A 9,274-nucleotide genomic window follows, 5' to 3' on the forward strand; every position below is an offset into this window, starting at 1 on the left:
CGCTACTCGGTACTTTGTATATTTATAGCACAACTCGTGCCACTGTGGGTGGGACTGGTGGTTGAACTGATTTATGTTTATAAGCTAACCCATGCATAAATATTCAACTACCCCAGTTCTTGGGATTGATAATACAAATTAAATTGATTTTATGTTTGTAGTAGTTGAGAATTTATGTACGTATTTCTTAAATTTTGTTAGGTAACTATTGGGAAGTTGTGTACAATACATATGTATAATTTCAAGCAGAATAAAGTAGTTTGTTTGTCTCATATCCTAAATATATAGTCTTTATTTTATATTTCATAAAATTTTATATCTCAATTTGACGATAATAATTTCGGACATATTTTTTTGAATTGATATAGGTTGTATAGGTTTATGAACTTATATGTATGAACTTATATCCTTGCCTTTCATTTACCAAACAAATTCAACAAGGAGGAGGCCGGTATTTTAGAATACCTCTTTTTAGATGATTCATTTTTTTTATCCATGTAGGTAAAACAATGTAGGAATGTTTTATACATATTAGTTTATTTTTATCCTACCTTGTAATGTTTTCTACAAAAAAACATAACAAATAAAAACAAAAAATAAGGTAATTTAGAATACCTCTTTCCCTACAATTATGACGGCTTTAATGGTAGAGATTTTGGAGTGACTGTGAATTGACACCCATTTCCTATCAATTTATAAACCAAATTGTCAGCATTTAACACCCCATTTATGGTAGTTTAGTCATAATTTATTACATCATGTATATTTGAATTTTTCCTTCCTTTTTCCTCATCACTTGTCTAATATTATTCTTGTTCGTCATTTTTTTTCACACTGCCCCCATGCATATATATAGTAACGTGAATTTATGCATATATATGGCTTCATATTAATCGCTTCATATACTAATGTTCACACTGCATATATATGGCTTCATATATCATTTCATATCATACATCATACACATAATTATTACATAATAAAAAACATACAAAAAAACACCATCATATATACATACATAGAAGGTCCAAACCCAACAAAGCAAAACAGAGAACCTTCCTAATAGTACTTCACACCAAACTTCCGCACATCGATAAGGGATCCTTCACAACCAACCACCTCCAAAACAGTCGTCCTTCCTCACGTTCCATCGTCGCTTATGGCATCAGAGGAGTTGAGAACTTCCATGACCTGGTCATCAGACTCTTTATTCCATAGCGCTTCAACCCTCTTAATGCGCCGATCCACCCTCCTCACCATACTCCACAGGTGACTCAGGTCACTCCCGAAATTATCCATGCGCATAATAAGGTATTGCAGGGTAGGGGGAGGATCTGTAAGAGAGGGTGCTTGACGCACAGAAATGGGACTGAAGGTTGGGTAATTGGAGCTGGCTGTGCGTCTCTATGGTTTGGTAGCGCACCATTAGTTGGCCTAGAGGAAGACATTTTCTTGTGGGCGCTTCTATCCAAGCCTCATGACATATATTTATAGCAGAAGTGGTGGTGCTATGGGTGGGAGTGGTTGTTGAAGGCATTTGTGATTCTAATCCATAGTTCAATTAATATTCAACTACCGTACACATTTATTATTCTGTTGGGATTCTATTTACATATTATATTCATTTTATGTACGTATGTGTTGTGATTGTATGTACTATAGATATTGGAATTTTCTGTACGTACGTATTGCAATTTAATGTACGAATTTCTTGAGGTATTATGTACGTACGTATGTGGATGTTTGATTGGTTCATTTTTTTTCCTTCAAGTAACATAGTGAAACTTGTGCAACGGTGAGTGTTAAAATTGGAGTGAATTTTTGTACAATAATGTGCTATTGTCCACTTACAATTGCCAACATAAATGATTCAACATGTCTTTGATCTATGTAGGTAAAACAATGTAGGAACATTTTCTGCATATTATTTTATTTTTTTCCTACCTTGTAATGTTTTGTAGTAAAAAATAATTTTTTAAAAAAAGACGAAAAATGAAGTATTTTAGAATATCTCTTATTGTGCAAAACTCGAACCCAGGACAAAGGGTCAACATTTGTCAACACCTAAGCCAAGAGCCCATTGTTAGTCTTAGTGTTTGATTGGTACATTTTTTAAGCTTTCAGTAGCTTGAGTTATATTAATATTTCTGATCCATGCATTAATATTTAACTAGCCCACTACACATTTATTATTGTGTTGGGATTATATTTACATATTATATTGATTGATGTCTTTGATTCATGTAGGTAAAACAATGTAGGAATGTTTTGTACATATTACTTTATTGTTGTCCAACAGTCCCTCAAAAAAAACTAATTACATGAAAAAGGAGGTATTTTAAAATACCTCTTTTCCGACATTGCCACTCATTCATACTGATACTCGAACCCAGGAAAAATGGTCAACATTTGACAACACCTAAGCCAAGAGTCCATTGTTGGTCTAAGTGTTCCATTGGTACATGTTTTTTTCTGCTTTAAGTAGCTTGGGTTACATTAATATTTCTGAACAAACAGTCTACCCAATTTGACAGTGATTCTCTTATGTCTTTCTTGCTTCCAAAACATGGTCATACCCAAAATAAGACATACATTTTGTAATGTTCGAACAGTGAATTTACAAAATACGGTGATACTCAACATGTGAAACATGTTACAAGCATGCACACAATGAATACAAGGTCAATTACATGACAGCTAAAGGTAACAAGGGCAGCCGAAGTAGGCCATAAACTTTGTACAAGATGTCCAAAAGATTACAAGGATACACACAATCAATGATAAGTCAATTACATCACAAGTTTATTCTCAATATTGAAAGAGTCAATGCTGAATTGGATGATTCATCCCCAACGTCATTGCCATTCCAGATGTTGGCGTCACATTTGTTTGCCCAAATGTCTGCAATTAACCATAATGACAACAAATGTAATCCAAATAATTTTTGTAAACTGTTTTCGGTCAGCATATTTATAATGAGAACAATGACAAAAACATTAGTGGAGAAGGAATAAACGATTACCTCATCACCTCCCAAACGATGAGCACTTGATTCATCATATGAAGAGGGCGTACTGAACAATTGAGATTACAACATGGCTGGATTGCCAATATCAGACTGAAACATTTATGTTGTTGACAATACATATTAAGGTAGGATGAACGGAGGCCTTACGCAACCCCCATAATTCACTGCTATATAATTTTAACCACACCATTGATCAGCTTTGTTTATCTGATATTCCAGTGGATAATGGATAATTTACTTGGGGTACTGAAAGGTTTAGTCAGACGAGAGTTCATGCAACGCTGGATCAAAGTCTTATGAACCAGGATTGGGATAATGTATTTTCAAGTTCACAAATTATTCTTACTCCACAACATTCATTTCAGATCATAGAGGACTTAAACTGAACATTCCTTTGCACATTGGTGAAGGTCCAAAGCCTTTCTGATTTTTGTTGGTTTAGAACACACAGGCAGCGGTGCGCAACATTATCTCTGATTTATAGTCATGGGTGGGAATCCAATCCAGAAGCTGCTGTACTATTTTACATTGGTTAAAAGGGCTGTAAAAATTTGGAATTTTTATAAAGTTTGAGTCTGTTTTATTTTAGGTTATTGGTATTAAGAAGTCTCTTGAGTAAGTGCAATTGAGGTTAGCCGAGAATCTTATGAATAATGTTTTCATTGACGAGTAGGATATTAGACAGCAATTTGAATGTGCTAGCTCTAATGAAGCAATTCTTCTGTCTCACAAGACAAGAATTAGATGGATGAAGGACCAAGACAGGTGCAGAAGGTTTTTGCATCAGTAAATTAAAGAGCATACGGCTAGAACCAATATCACTGTCATTCAGGATGCGGCAGGGAATTTTATACATGATTATGGTCATATGAAAGACAATGAGGAACTTCATTTTGGGGCATGATGCAGATATTATACAGATACGAGAAATTTAAAACGAACGAAGCTTGCTGCTCCTACAGAAGAAGGTGGTTTGTGGGTGACAACAGTTTTGGATATTGATTTACCTGAAAACTGTGTATTAGCTTCGGATTATTTATTGTCCAAAGATAGGATTTCGGTGGTTGGGTATAAACATTGTTCATGTTACCTAAGAAATACATCCTTTTGGCAAGTCATGCCAAAGGTTTCAGATTCTTCTATATGGAAGAGTATAGTTGCCATTTGGGGGACTTCATGAAGATCAACTGTAAGTATGTTATTGGAAAAAAGAACTGACATCAACATTTTTCTTCATCCTTGGTGTGATGGTAAAATGATGTCAATTTTTTTTTCCACATACAGTTTTCGATCAAGAGTTTTAGGGATTTTATTGCTGCAGGTCAACGGAAAATGGATAATATTCCAACTAATCTACATCAGTGTTTTGCATTAGGTTTTAGTGTGACTTTTTCTGATGTTGCCTAATCTAGGCAAAGTTTGGTGTGGGATATGTCCCATATGACCTTTGTATATATTGTTTAGATGTAAACAAAATTTGGTCCATTTTGGAAAAATAAAGAAAATAATGCATCTTAATTAGTCAAAGTACTTACATGGTTAGTTAATGAAGTACATGGTTCACAAATATTAAGCTGTCTGTTGTGGAATATAGCTGGTGGTGTTACATAAGATTCTTCATTGAGAAATTCGACGGGAATTTCTGCACCGTAAAATATTTCATATAAACACTGTCAATGCACTTTTCAATATCATCAGCATGTTAACCAACAATCATGAATGAATAGTAACTACTTATATATAAATATACTTGCAATAATACTCACATTCACTAACACGTAGGACGGGGTTGACGGACCATCTCTGCCACCGGCGTCCCCCAAAACAACGGTTTCATTTGATATCTAAAACAAAAAAAAAAAAAATGTTAGTTTCTTCCACTCGCGAGTGTTTTATGACGAAGGATATAATGTTATGCACTTGAATTTATTTTGTTCGCATGTTCAAATAGTTAAATAATGAAATATCAATGCATGCGATAGTAACATATACCTGGCCTGTTGCTTTCGTTGACTTCCTCCTTTTCCCACTATTTAACTCTATGGCTGGTTTCAGCCTCCTAAATCGTCCTTTAGAGGTATCTTTAACTTTCAGGGACATGAGAATTATTCCACTGTTGTTTTTCACCCTTTTTTTTCCATTACCCTTTGCAATTTCTCTGCAAACCTACAACTACAGGTTATTTGTACTGTTCTTTTCCAGTCCAGTGCTTTTTCTAATAGATCATTATATCCTTTGGGGTCGTGCGATGCAATGGAAGATATTTCAGTCAGTATACGGCAAAGCGTCCTATGCCGTCGCTTAATCTCAAGTTGAGGATCCGGATTCATGTCAGTGGAAACAATTTCCTCCAACCTGCCATCTCTAGCATTTCTAGTCCACCTTTTTATTATATATCACGAAGGCAACTCATTCACAAACATGCAGTCTTTAAGGATTTTCAGACTGTGCCTGCACAAATAACCCTCTCTTTGAAATTTACAACATGAGCATGACAATTCATCTTCAAGTGTCCTGCTCACACGATGTCGCACCCCGTCCTCACCAGCAACTTTATAAACACGGTGTCCATTGTTATCCAAGTCAATGCAACTAATAACAGCCTGACTTGCAAGAGCAGCTAAAAACTCCTCCTGGAAAAGCTGAAATATTGCCTTGGTGTACACCTTCCCCGCTTGACGTAATATGTGGCACTTTGTTTTTAGTTCTAGTTGCTTCTCCACCAAGCCATACTCAGCTTCATACTCCTTGTACCGCTTGTCGGACAACAATCTGTCAAATTGTGCGAAGAATTTTGGTAGAATAAGTTGTCTGGAAAGGTAATACTTCAATTAACCATTGAAGCTTTCACTCAATTGCGTGCTACTCATTCCTGCAGACCAGTCGTGTTTGACAAATGCCAGGGCCCATTTATGTCTCAAATCTAATAAAGTGGAAAGCCACTTATTACCAGCAACACCATACTCTGCAATCATTAAATCCCATTCCCTGATAAAATCATCCTCCTCCTCAATTTGGAACATTAATTTTGAGATAACCTTCTTTATTCCTTCAACGCGTTCAAACAGAAACAGTAAATTCTTCTGCGCATTTTTCATTAAGTGTCAAACACATAAATGATGTTTCGTCACCGGCATGACCTTCACGATTAATTAACTTAATACCCATGTTGCAAATATGCAAATCCAAAAAAATACAACCGACTGAAATAATACAATTGTTTCAGCATGAAACAATACAAGAATAGAGATGCATGAAAGTTATTCACCTACTTTAATGCCTTCGCCATTGCAGCATCTTGATCCGTAATAATTGTCTTTGGCACTTTTCCGCCCATCGCTTTCAAGAACGTTTCAAATAACCAGACAAACGAATCCGTTGTCTCATCATACATTATGGCTGCTCCAAACACGGCGGTCTCCCGGTGATGATTCATACCCAAGAAAATTGCAAATGGTTTGTTGCCGTGTACCACTTTGTATGTTGTGTCGAAACTGATAACATCTCCAAACTGGCCATAATCAATAATCATTTTACAATCTGACCAGAATATGTTCATAATCATTTGCTCAGTATCCAGTTGAAATGAATAGAAGAACGAAGGATCTTCACAACCACGTGTCTCAAAATAATCCACAAGTCATACCGCCTCTCCATAAAGAAGCTCATTTTGTCTTCGCGTCCTTAGATAATTTTTAAGATCCACTTTCAAGTATCCAATTGATTCTTTGCCACCAGACTGCCTTCCCATCAACTCATATGCATTACAAGCCAGAACTCCTGAATCCGAAGCCAACTCAACATCAATGGCCTGGACTGAGGAAATTCGTCACTGGGACGGCATCATGTGGTTGCATTCAGCAATTATGAATGAATGGTTGTGACTTTTTACAAATTTAGAAACTACGTACTTTGCCTTTGTCTTGTCATATATAATAACCATTCGTGCACCACAATTGGTTCGTGTTTTAGCCCGGGGAGTCTTTCTAAATACATCCCGTTTATCAGTCCCCTTCACACCTTCCTTGCTACAAACAAACGTCCTCGATGTAATTCTTCCATTAACTTTATTGCCATACTCCTTCCGGATGCTAAAACCAATTCGACCACCATATGCATTGTAAAAATCATATGCCTCTTCCTCACTATCAAACTCCATTTTATACCTTGGTTTCCATTTCATCACTTCCGGTTCTACAACAGCAACATTTCGTCCGTTTGTTGTGTTTTGAATATTATTTACTTCACCTTCCATCTGAACGCCTCAAATACAAAACATTTTCTCACATATGCACAAAGTATTGAATTAACAAAAAAAAAAAAAATTACTTCTACATCACAAGTATGTTCCATCTCAATGTCTCAAATACAAAACATTTTCACATGTATGACCAATCAAATAAAAAACCTTTTCACATGTATGAGAAATTAAATTTGACATATATATATCTCATTCATTTTATTTCTTTGCATGTATCAATCAAGTATATCCCAGACAAACGACAATAAAAATCCTCGTTGCCACCAACTAATGCTAATTTCACATACACTTTCTGAAAATGTTGGGATTAATATTACACAAAATTTGGGATTTACGTTACCAAATAGTTGTGATTCACCTTACGAAATAGTTGGGACTCACCTTAGAAAAAATTTGGGATGTACCTTTCAAGAAGTTGGGATGTGATTTACGAAACCTTTGGGATTCACATTAAGAAAATTTTGGGATATACTGTACAACTACTTTGGGATTTAAATTACGAAAATTTTGGGATGTAAGCTAGGAAAATGTTGTGACTCACTTTACAAAAATATTGGAATGTAGATAAGGAAGAATTTGGGATCCTTTTTAGGAGAAAGTTGAGATGTAACTTAGGAAAATGTTGCGATGCAAGCCCAACGACCAAACATTTTCTTAACATTCACATTCTGAACCACTCTTTTCCAGCCAGTCATGTACCCTAAAAATCCTTTCATTTTTTATCCTCACAAATAAACATTCAAACCCCTCATAACTGCGCAATAAAATAGCGATCAATTCAATTTCACCAATAATTTTCTATTTCTTGGTTTTGGGATGTACGCTAGGAAAATGTTGTGACTCACTTTACAAAAATATCGGAATGTAAATACGGAAGAGTTTAGGATGCTTATAAGGAGAAAGTTGGGATGCAACTTAGGAAAAATGTTACGATGCAACGCCAACGACCAAACATTTTCTTAACATTGTAACACTCACACTCTGAAACATTCTTTTCCGGCCACTCATGTACCCTACAAATCCTCTCATTTTTTATCCTCACAAAAAAACATTAAAACCCCTAATAACTGAACAATAAAATAGTGATCAATTAAATTCACCAATAATTTTCTATTTCTGGGTTTCTTACCAAAATTGTGTCTATATATATTTGTTTCTGCCATTCAGTTCTTATGGAAATCAAATGATTTCCTAAAAAATCAAATCTCAAAATTATGAATCGTACCTAATTAAGGTTGGAAATAAGGCGATTTCCTGCTTCGATTTGGAAATGCACTCCCGCTTAGCTTTGGAAATACACTGTTGCTTCATTTTGGAAGGAAATCAGAATCTGCAATTTCATTGCAACTGACAGAACCGCTGCTTCTAGTTGGAAACAATTTGTAGCATCTAAATTTTGGGTTGATTCACACAACAATCATTGCTTCTGGATTCTATTTGGAAAGAAATAAATTTCTAAAATGCCTTCATTCATATTTTGGAAGAGACGAAGGCTAGGGCGGAATTTTATTTCTATTTCAAATGTCGCCTGAAATGAGGGAGGGAAGAAGAAGAAGAAGAAGAAATAAGGGAAGAAACACAAAAAGGGTATTCTGCAATAGTATATATATATATATATATACACACACACACACACCAAAATTATGTATTCCAAAAATATATTTTTTATCCAAACATGGTTAACACTATTCATTAACCCAAAATGGAGGAAATGGGGCACTATGGAACTGGAGGTGATCCTGGTCCGTGGTTCTAAGTGCGTAAAGGAGCCCTAGCCAATACCGCAGCATTTTTCTTACACGGGACCTTGGCTGACATTGGATCTATTTGAGACTTGAACTCAGATGCTCTTGTTTGGCTCGAAGCAGTACGTCATATGCATAAAAATAATGTTAATCCCGTGCTTTGCCTTGATTGCGAGTTGGCTCATACTAGTACAATACTGTTAATCTGAGAATACACGAGTCCATCAAGTGCATACCCAA

The sequence above is a fragment of the Cornus florida genome, unplaced genomic scaffold (genome assembly GCF_030987335.1).
Source record: "Cornus florida cultivar Cherokee Brave unplaced genomic scaffold, ASM3098733v1 CherokeeBrave_3.0.0_Hap2_Chr04, whole genome shotgun sequence".
Classification (NCBI taxonomy): Eukaryota; Viridiplantae; Streptophyta; class Magnoliopsida; order Cornales; family Cornaceae; genus Cornus; species Cornus florida.